Raw genomic sequence first — 11,656 nt, forward strand, 5'->3', positions numbered from 1 at the left:
GGTTATGTTTATGTAGAATTAATAGAATCTAGAGTTTATGTTAGGTATTTTTTACAAAAGCTGGACACATAGGTCATCTTGATATATGGAGTGTAATCATATCCAATCAGGTAATAATCAAGTAATGCTAGGCAACACACGTTAAATTTTCAAAGCTGTGTCTAACAAAGACAAGACATGAAATGACTTGAACAAGGTGCACTTCGTCATTCCCCTGATTTCAGAGAGGTTAGCCATCAGACTGGGCAAGTGCAGAGAAAGCACAGATGATGTGTTACATGTATTCTGTTAGCATGAAGTTCTAGGACATAAACCCTACCATCAATATTCAAGTAAGTGGTTAAATGCCATCTAGTCTTTCACATATCTATCTGTACAATGAGAGAGCATGAAGGAACATATAAGAGGGCAAAACATGAAGGGCAGAATGAAAATTTTAGCTCTTGCAAGATTTAAGTTCAGTCTCTGATCTAGCGCAGAGTTCTGCCATACCCATGACCAAGCTCCTTAGCCCCAGTATGATATAATTGCTTTGTTCTGTGTCACAGGAGTATCTCCTGATGTGAAGATTAAATCCATTAAAGACTGCAAAGTTGTTCAGATATTACAATGAGAACATTTCTACTAGCTTTCCAGTTACTCCGGACATAGTTCAAAACAATTCATCTGACAGAGACCACAAGGCTGCAAATTGGAATCAGTAAAATAAATTAAAACCCAAACATTTAGTAAAACTTGTATTTATGCAGAAACATTATAATAGACGAACTATACTCTGAAAATAAATAACACCAGTTTAAGAGACTGCTTTTGGACTGGCTAATTTTCGTAGATATAGAAAACCAGTGTTTTCTCGTGAATAATCTCTCCTTAAACATTTTATCAGAACTATTATGCACAAACATGCTTTCATTCACCTTCATGACTGATTTTGTTTTCTGTTTCAACATACATATTTACACAAGCAATTGAAAAGATTTATACACTCTTAATAAATGAATTCTGTTGAATGTCTGCTAATGACTAACTTTTTTCTTTAGCTATTTCTTCAAATGATTACGCTTGCAAGCTTCACAGTCAAATTGAGTTTTTAATTTTTTTTTTTAAACCAAAAAAAGGAAGGAAGCAGCTATGGAAAGATTTTAATATTGAATGTAGAGATAGAAGGCAAAGTCGTTTCAAAGAACAGAGAAACTACAAGAACACTCAAAGGAATATTAACAAAGTTCTAGGATGACATATGCACGGCCAGCTCTCTGCTTGACTAAAGGGCTGCTACCTGAGTCACGTATGGTAAAAAATATCAGATCTTTTTGAAAGTCAGTGAGTTTGGGCTTCTTAAAAAAAAACCCAAAAATCACACACAAGAAAAACCAAACCCACATCTTTTTTCCATATCCCACATTTTCATATCTTAGTCAAATAAGATGTACAATAGAACCTAGACAACAGATAACAGAAGAGCAAGATCTAGAGTAATGAGTGTAAAAAAATGGTTGTGTGTTTCCACTCAAAATGCTAGAGGAGTGGCATAGGCCTTCCTTTTGGAATTAATGTAGTAATAAATATCTTTTTTATTCAAAATATATAATAAGCTATAAATTTCCAATTAATACAACCCAAGTCAAGATGTAGTTGTTCAGAGATGTTCTGAATTAGCAAAAAGGGCTTGATTCAACATCTGGTATGATTCGAGTCAGGCTTCGATATCCTTTATGGCTTCCAGCTGCTGCTCCAAAAAGGTCTGGATCTTCCATAGGCATGATTGATTAACCCTATGCAGATGTCTCAGGTGTCCTGGAGGATCTCAAATGGCACTAGTTATCTACTTGCGGACAATCAAATAAGTTTTTACATAGTGTAAGAATTAATGTTAAGATAAGAGTATCTTCTCTCTGAAAATCTCTTTTCAGAGTATCAGATATGCAGGGATGAGATGGGAAATTGATTATGACCATTTTTGGTCATACAGGTTACTAAAAAATGTTCTTTTTTTCTTTGATGCAGGTAGTGGCTGACAGTGAAAAAGGGCTGCTGAACAGGATGGCCGCTGTTCATATTTAATATTTTAAATCTGATGAAACTTGAAATTCAACATTTGAAATCTAATCTGGATTTGATGCCATTGATGCCACTTTCCAGGACTTGTCTAAGAAATAGGAAATATGTGGCTGAGGGGGAAAAAAAAATAGAAAAAGGGGACAGCTCTCTAGATAGTGTGGAGGCAAACACTGATATACAGCTTACACTCAGCAGATCTAGCTTCCCAACCAACCTGAAGAGGCACAGGATTATAGCTGTGAATGAACTAGAACTCTACTTTGTTTATATCTGTTTCATGATAAGCTATAGAAATACTGTTCCACTAAAATGATGTTGTTGTTGGTTTAATCTTATTTTCATCTGGGTTTACAAAATAAAGCCTTTTAGTTCTTTCTCTAGAAGGAAAAAGTGATTTGTTTTTCATCTGAGGAGACTATGCTAGAAATGTGTGTTTTACCAGCCTGTTTGGGTTTCAGTTACCTTCTGAGAAAGAAGACGGAGGAAACAGAGTACTTATGGGAATTATAAATAGATAAGATGATGGCTTGCAGTGCCCATCATTCCCAGGTAGCAAGACAACTGGGGTGACCTTGGAAGTCTGTTAGGTAAGAATTCATCCATCCTGTCCTTCTCTCTGAATAATATGAACATGGAGGAGGGAGGGAGGAAGAGATGAAGAGAAATGAAACAAGTCAAAACAATTCTATATGAAGTTTGAATGGCTTTCTTTTTACACAATGTGTTTTATTTAATATTCTTATTGTCCTGAGTTTTCCCACTTGACTCTGTTCATGCTTAGTCATTAATTTTACACAAAGTTGCTATAAAAGTGCACTAAAGTACTGTGTTGGAAGAAAGCCTCTGATTGATTAATCATTTATCTCAGTAGAAAAGCCATGAACATATTTGATTTCCAGCAGCTTTGTATATTGCAATAGATAACAGTTTCAAAGAAAATGTGAAAAAGTTTATGTGTAACTGTTGAATGAGAGGACTCTGTAAGTATATTCTGCAACATATATGTAACTGTTTATTAACTCTATGTCCTTCCTTTGATTTTTGGGTGACAGATAACAGGATTTAGTTTAAAGGTGTAGCTAACAATGACCTATGAACACTATGAAACAATCATCTATTTATAGGCCCTGCCTGCAATCAATACCACCTTCTGTTTCAGTTAATCAATGTTGTCTTTAATTGATTAGCTTGGGTTGAAAATCTGCCAAAGTGCTGGACTCCTGGGCAGGGGGTTAGGGAACGTATTTATTACTGTTTGGTTTCCATGCATTCTAAGATAATTTCAGTATTTATTCACGGCCAAGGAAATATGAAGCAAAATAAATCTTTATTGTATATTTCCTCATTGAGTATTCAGATTTCAACAGTAAAAGACAGACAAACTATCAAGAGATGTCATAAATGTCTAATGTACAATCTAGGTTTAATATCTGAACTACTAGATTGTCTGCCAAGCCAAAAAATTAGTAAAACAAATGTCTTTAAAACTTCTGAGGTGGTAAAGATAGTAAAGCTTATTCTTCTTAGGGGAAATAAAATAAAATATTTAAATTAGTACGGGGGAGAGCCCAGCTCTTTCTAAAATGTATAAAAATTAGAGATCCTATTTTCAGAGATACACTTTCTGCAACAGTAATGAAATTCAAGGTGGTGCACACAGATTAATGTTGTTATTTATTATTACGTATATAATTTCATTGAAGTGTGTAACACTGTACAGATGAATAATAAGTGCATGACCCTGACATTAATACAAGGCGTTACACACTGCAGTCAAAACGCAGCTGAAGTTTAAGGCACTAATCAGGAGGAAAATGAAGCAATAGAAGTATGTGTTACTGCAAACAGGAACAATATTTAATAGGAAATAGTTCAGGAAGACTGAACAAAACCAAAACAGAATCAGGTGGACTAACCAAACGGAGTTAGTAAAACAGTTCAACTAAAAGTCACTGAGGGTTAGACACTGAACTTCCAACAGTTCCCCCCTTTAACACCACCACTAGATCTGTAAAAAAAATTTTTTGAGCGTATGAAAGACAAAAGAGAAGAGCAACACAGAGAACACGCTACTCCTCAGCTTCTAAAATTGAAAGTGCATGTGCGTACGTTTTCACCGATGCATCAATTTGTTTGACAAACTCTGGCATGCAGAGAAGAATGAACAACCAGACAGCTGATATGCCTCCCTAGAGGGCCACTAGAACAGCTTTGCTCCATTTTGTTGTCTTTTGCACACTTTTCTGGTAGCTCAGATCACTACACTTACTTAGAGGTGCTAGACTAACTCTAAGGAGGGCAGTCACGTGATGGAGACAGTCCTGTCTTAATGTCTGCAGATAACCACAGCGGTAGAGACTGAAAGCAGTTGTCTTCCTGAACCTCAGAAAAGGAAAACTTAAGGAAGAAACTTGACAATCAGAGAGGTAAAAACAAAAATGCAAAATCTATGTGTTAGATTGCTGAAAGTCATGCTCTCACAAGGCATGGTATGTCACAAACACAGACAGACCTTCTCACTGTTTGTTGACTTCTAAGATGAAAAAAAGACTTTTTTTTTGACAATTTAAATGGGAGTTACTAGGTTCTTAAAAAAAAATATGGCTTAATGGAATAACAGGCTAAGTGGCCTAAAAATCACAGAAACGTTCTTCTCCAAAAAAACCCCAAACGTTGCTGCTTCACTGGACCTTTTTACGTTTCTATGGGTCTAGAATAGTCAGCTGTTTGTTTCCATAAACAGCCTAGCTAAGTAGCAGATGTTTCCTCGGGCAGTTATTCAATATATCTAGAAAAAAAAAAAAATTGCCTTCCAGGCTTCTGACAGCTTTGTTTCAAGATCCTGACTTCTTTTCCCTGCTGTCATGTTCAACCTTTATAGCACGCCTGCACAACAGGTGGGCCGTGGGTCTCTTGCTGCTTGAAAAACCATTTGTTTGGCCCATCAGCTGCTGAGAAGCATCATGTACTGTTTGATTTGTCCAGCTGCCAAGAGGCAGCAACAAGATGTCCAGCAGAAAATGCCTATATCCTAGCTTGTCACCAATCCCTCAGAACGTGTGTATCTCCTTGTCAACTAGCAGACACACAGCTCCAGATCATACACATACATTGCCTCATAGGTCAAAGAAGTGGCATAATAAGAAAGATCTGGGATATTCACAAGTAATATTTGGCGGGAGCGGGGCGGGGACACAGTTGAAACAGAGATGGAAGGAAAATGGGAAAGCAACAATACCAGAGAAGCTGAGATACTGTTGAAATGGGTCAGCAGAGAAGAAGGAATGTCATGAGAGATTGAAAATGTATTTTCACTCTGAAAATGACTTGATAAATCCACTTGGCTCCATACTAAATCCAAGCACCTTTCTGCTAGAAGTCCCATGCAATAATCAATGAGTAACAACAAATTCATAGTACTTACTAAGCAGCAATAAAAATGGTATAACTGATGAGCAAGTGTCAACTGAATATAAATGCAGAATTTACAAGTTGAGGTTTTAATGAGAAAAAGGGTAACAAAAAACATGGTAAAATGTATAAAGAATCAGGTGCTTTTCTTTTCTTGCATTTAATCAATTAATAATGTAGAGAATACATGACTATTGGTTTACATGGCATTATACAGATGGGTGACCTCATCTTTGAGGGGCTATGGGAGCAAATGGAATTGCTTTTGATTAAGAGGAAGGGGAACACAGAGAGGAACAGACAGAAATGCAAAGATAGGAGATAGAAGCCCTGGAAAAAAAGATGCAATTATTGAAGGGACTCTACAGAAGAATAAAGAAATGGGCTTGATGCTGGTCATCACAGTCAGTATGATGGACAAAACAAATGAAGGAAAGACTAAAGAAAAGACATTTTAGTTAAATGTACTACAAAGAAAACGGATGTCCCCAGAAAAGAAATAGATGTCCTGTCATTTGAGGATATTGAAAACTATTTTTAAAAATTCATTAGTTAATTTGAGAGTAGTCTTGCACTGGAAAATTGTCTTATCTATGATTAGCAGCAACAGTAATTTCCAAGCCTACAAACATAAATTCATATAAAACTTAAGATTTAGAGAAATTAGGGCAAGAAGTCTGATGTCGTTGGAACTGGAAATAAAGCAAGCAAATGTGATTAGAGGGAGTGACTGAGACTAGTTAAACACACAGATAGAAACACAGAAATCAGGGCACTGGAAGACCCTGTGAAAGGGAGCTAGTAGTAAGAACTGGTTGGCAGACAGTAATTCAGACTGAAGGTGGGGGACCAAGTGATTTGGACTGACTAGACAAGAACATGACCAAGCAGTTGAGAATAGAAGGAAAGATGGGAGACAGAACACAGAAAGCCAAGTAAAGTCATCTGAAGTCTCTTGGAGGGAGAAATCTTGCCAAGTAATTGGATATGCAGTATATGGATAAGGTATTAGGAGCCAGCATCTGGAGACACCTGGTTCTTGATTAACATGGATATTAGGTGCAAGAAGTTAAAAGAGGCTGGAATTATGACTGCATATAAATAGAAACTTATATTCAAAGGTGAGACAAAAAAAGAGGCAAGAAAGAGGCTATAAAATTTGGAAATGGATATTAGGACTGATAAAAAGGCCGAAGATGAGGAATAAGGAATAAGAAAGGTTGATGGAGTCACTGTTAAAAGTGATACAAGTTGCAAGAAAAAGGAAAGGAAGTTTCTGTGTCCAAGAGCATGAAATATGTCCCAAGATTGTCTTTGTTTACTTCAACAAGTATCTGTAAAATCCCCATGGCAAAATGGTTGCTTCTTAGATCACACTGATCATAGTAAGGTATTAATTTACCAATTATTTTTTTAGCTTCATCACTGTGAATCTCAAGATTCAATTCCATAAGGTTGTCATCTCACAGTGAAACTTCTGACTTTGTAGTTTACTTGTTAAAAAGAAAACCCCAGAAAATGGTTACCTAGAACATTATTCAGATGGTGAAGCAAAATGCTCAACTGTTAGGAAATGGAAAAATTAAGATTTAACATATGGGGAAAAAAATTGAGATAATTCACACCTTTTTTGTAAAGCATAATGTCAAATAATCAAAGTATTATATTTAAATCAGCTATTATATAAAGCATGAGGACACACACTGAGCACTGAAGATAAAGAAAATATTGGATAGATATCAATTTATTCAACTACATCCTTGTCCTCTGTGCTGAATGAGACAGAGTACTGTGAAAAATACAGTATCTGATCATATAATTAAAGATTGTATCATGATGCATACACAAAGACAGTTGAACAAAGGTGTGGAAGACAACCTTAATTCTACCGTTTCGTTATTTTGGAATGGTTGACTTTACAGCCTCGATAATGGCCTTTTCCAATAAAGTTTTTGATCTCGTTAAGAAATACCATCACAAATTTCCACATGCTTTTGTCCAAGATTTATACGTTAGAAATGCAGCTGTGTGCACAAGCTTCACAGAACCACGAAAATTTCCTTTTCAACGTGCAAGTCCTTCAGATACCCATCTTTCAAACACAAATATAGCAAGAAAGAATCAAGGACTATCATTTGCTGAGATAATTGCACTGGTTTTGCTTGTTGAGAAACAGATTAACAAATTTGAAACCAATGCAGAAAACAATTTAGGTTAAGATTTCGGGCAAATGACTGAAGCCGTATCTAAGCAATTTTTATTAATGTGGCAGGCAGATGCAGAGCAGATTTCCCCTAGTACTTCGGCAGCAAAATGCACACACTAGGTTCTTGGTATGGGCATGGTTAAATCATAATTTCTTTCTCATGCTTTCACAGTAGCTTTCAAAGCCCTCACAAGTAACTTCATACAGCACTATGTAGTCAGTGTGCTGATTTGCAGTTGCTTTCGTTCTCTCTTCCTGGATCTGCTCAACATTTCCAGTCCCCGCCTCCACTTTTCTGGGAGGGAAAAAGACAAATTATCTTGGAAGCTTTTGTGTGCGTGGTAGCTGAGTGGCTCTTTTTCTTACATCAGGAAAGCATAGTCTGAAGCCACCTAGCATTACAATTAACTACACTGTTAATATGAGACTACAGAAGTGGTGGAGAACTAGAAAAAGGTAAGAAACAGTCGGTGGAAAAGGGCTTAGAAAGCATAAGTTCATTTTGATAAGAGACAGGGAGAGAAAGATAACAGATTCACTTGGAGAACGGCTGATAATGTGCTAGAAGGCGAAAAATATTTACAGCAGAATAAGAAATGGAGGTATGATAGTTTGATGAACAAAAGGAACAAAATTTACACTAGAAGAAAATATGTAGTTAAAAATGGACAGAAAGTGGAGTAGGGCAGGAAAATTTTGAGGACAGGCAAAGGGTCTCTTAGAACACAAACAAATATTCTGAGAATTCATGGGAACTGAACAGGGTGAGAAGACTTGTTAGCAGAAAATGATGGAGCTGGTTTCAGAAGCAGCCGAAATGATGGCATGTAGAAGTTGGAAATGAGTTGGAAGAAAGCAGAAAAGGTACAGGCTGAGACAATTGCTAGAAAATAGGACAGAAATGGAGAGGACAAACAAAATAGCAGCCTGAGAGAGAAAAAATTTGGTTAAGTGTCCTGTTCTTATCAGGACAGCTTTAGGAGAAGAGCACAAAACAACCTGAGTGCACTTTGGGAAAAGGAAGACATGACAGGGACACCATATGAAAAGAATGGTCAACGGGGAAGACAGTGCAGAAGTACAATATTTTTAGAGGAGTTTAGATAATGGGTAAAGGAAGTGGTGTTTAAATGGAATGATGATGCATATACAGGACTTGGGAGGGAAACTACTGGGAGACAGAAAATCAGGAATGTGGGATTTATAGAGATAAGAAAAATTAATAATGTAGACAGGCAAATACATGGTAAGTAACCAGACAGGGAAGAAAGAGCCAATGGAAATAACAAAGTAAGAGCGGCAGAAAAAGTCATTGTTCTAGTGTTTAGTAAGAGGTCTGGTAACAAAACAGTATATAAAAGGCAAACATTATCTTTGTATGGTACCTTTTTGTGTGGGATGAGGGGGTCTTGGGAAACCGGATTGGGAGCTAGGCATAGGCATCTAGTGAACCTACAATATGTATGGAGAAGAGGATAATCTGCTTTATTATTGTTTTAAACAGAAGCAAGAAAGAAAACATTTAAAACCAGTGCCTACTCCAGTTCCTAATAACTTAGTATCTATTTGTATATGTTAAAATATATGTAAGTATATCTGAGACCTATAATTGGGTTATTTATTGTGATTATTTTTAGCATTTTGGGGGGGATACTCCAGAAAACTGTTATCTACTCAGCATTTAAAAAAACCTAAATCCAAACCTAAAACATCCTGTATTGCTTCTTTTTATAGTCTCATATTGTAATTTATTGTTACTATTTCTCTCATTTTACAAAAGACTTCACATTCACTAGAAGTGAATCAGAATGAGTGATACATGATGAAAAATAGAACAGAACATATCCCCCTTATTGATAAATGCAACTATCTTTTATGCTTAAATTAGTCCTATTCCTTAGTCACAAAAGTGATAGTTAAAACTACCAACACTGAATATAACTTCAAGTTGACAAGTATCCTTTCATTTACAATAAATAGAAGGCAAAATCTTAAATTATTGTTTTCTTGTGTAGTATTTTCTTAAATGCTGAAATTACATTTGGTATTTCAATTACTTCACTTCTCCACAGAATGCTGCAGCTTTCCCACCTTTATTTGCTTAATTACACAACTGCATAACATTCTTAATACAGTAAGTTGAAAAAAAATAATGATGGTGGATAAAAAGACTGTTACCCCAGACATGCTTTGATACCAAGATACAGATATATATTTGAGAGGAATAAGAAAGCCATATTTCCCTAGTAAATATATTTTTCCCAGAACCTGAAATATGAAAGACATAGTATTATATTCTTTATTAAGGAATATATTGTATATTCTATATAATGTTTCTTCTGTAATGCATAATAGAGTGTACAAAATATCATTTACAGATAAAATGTAAGGACATAATTGAAATTTTGCAAAATTGGAAAGACATAGTCTTTGCTGACCTAATGAAAATTCAAACAAATATTGGAAAAACCACAGTTTCACCCACTGGAAAGCTTTTGTAGAGTTCTGCAGCTAAATTCTCCTAAGAACCATCTGTACTGAGCATGCTTTAGCCCGGTGCTGCAGGACTGGAGCAGTTCTTTTCCTGCAACTCTCCCTCATTCCTGCGAGTAACTCTTGTGCTAAATATTGAGATAAGAACAGAGAAATTGTCTTTGCTTTTCTCTCAGTGCTTCTCTTCCTCATATCCAGACAGATGTAGAAGAAGAAACTGAACACATACTGAAAGCTGAAGGGAACATGAGCTTGATGGGGAGGTGGGGAGAATCAGAGAATACAGACAGAGATGTGGCAACAAACAGGAAAGGCTGGTAATGGGTAAGGACAATGCAGCACGGACTCTTGAAATGGCTTGACAAGAGGAGGAGGCAACAGAAGAGAATTAGAAGAGAATGCTGGAAGAATGTGGTTAGGAAAAAAGAAACACGGTAACGTAGAGCCAGGAAAGAGTTAATTAGCCACTGACAAATGGCAGAATTGGAGTGAGGAGGAAGAATCTAGGAGAACCTGCCACACAGAGATACAGAAGTAACAGGGATACGTGCTAAGGGGGACACAGAGGAAAGGGTGTGTATGGTGAAAGGCAAACCTCCTTCCAATATTGGAAGTGAACACAAAGAGTCTGGATACTAGGCATTACCTGTCTGCCATTAACTAGTTCTTAACTACTTCTGAAACCTGGCACCCTCTAATAGCTGATGCACAACAACAATAACCTCCTACAGTTACATTTGTGTGGTAGGGTTACATATTGTGAGAGACCCAAAAGTTCTGAACTGTTGTATGACGATTAAGCTGAACATATTAAACTATAACAAATTACACTATTTCTTGCTTCTGTTTCACTTTTCCTTAAAAAAACCTCCCTGTTTTAACTATATGTTAAGACTGCAAAGTAGAGACAGGAATTGTCAGAATTAAGGTTGCCTTTGCAATGTGATCTGCTATCATGATCAGAATATATCATAGTCCAGTCTTCAATTAAATAATAATCTCTGGGGTTTTTTAACCCGTACCACCTTGAACAGATGAATCAAGGAAAGGTCATCATTACTGAGAATGTTGCCTGTAGCTGCTTGATTTCATTTGTTGTAGAAAAGGAAATACATGAAATGAGAATAAGTAGGCAGAGGATAGCTGGGAAAGGATGGATAATCATGGTTAAAAAGCTCAAGTGTTGTTTTCATGTAGTTCGGGATAAGGCCTTTAGAACACATACCAAAAAACTCAGTAACAATGTGTTAATGTGCTGCTCACAGCATAAATACCCAGCTAGGTATCTCAGCCCATAAGCAAAACTGAAGTTAGCAGGAACTGTGATTTGAGTACACTGAATACATCTGCCAAAAATGCAAAGTATCCTGAAAATCAGGTCCTCGAGACTTGGAAGGTAAGCAATTTGTCATCTTAATCTGTCTGTGACTCTATTTCCCAGCTTTCGAATTGGAATACTCCAAACTTCACTTCCTTGCAGGAATG

This window comes from Buceros rhinoceros, unplaced genomic scaffold (genome assembly GCF_000710305.1).
Source record: "Buceros rhinoceros silvestris isolate BGI_N320 unplaced genomic scaffold, ASM71030v1 scaffold18352, whole genome shotgun sequence".
Classification (NCBI taxonomy): domain Eukaryota; kingdom Metazoa; phylum Chordata; class Aves; order Bucerotiformes; family Bucerotidae; genus Buceros; species Buceros rhinoceros.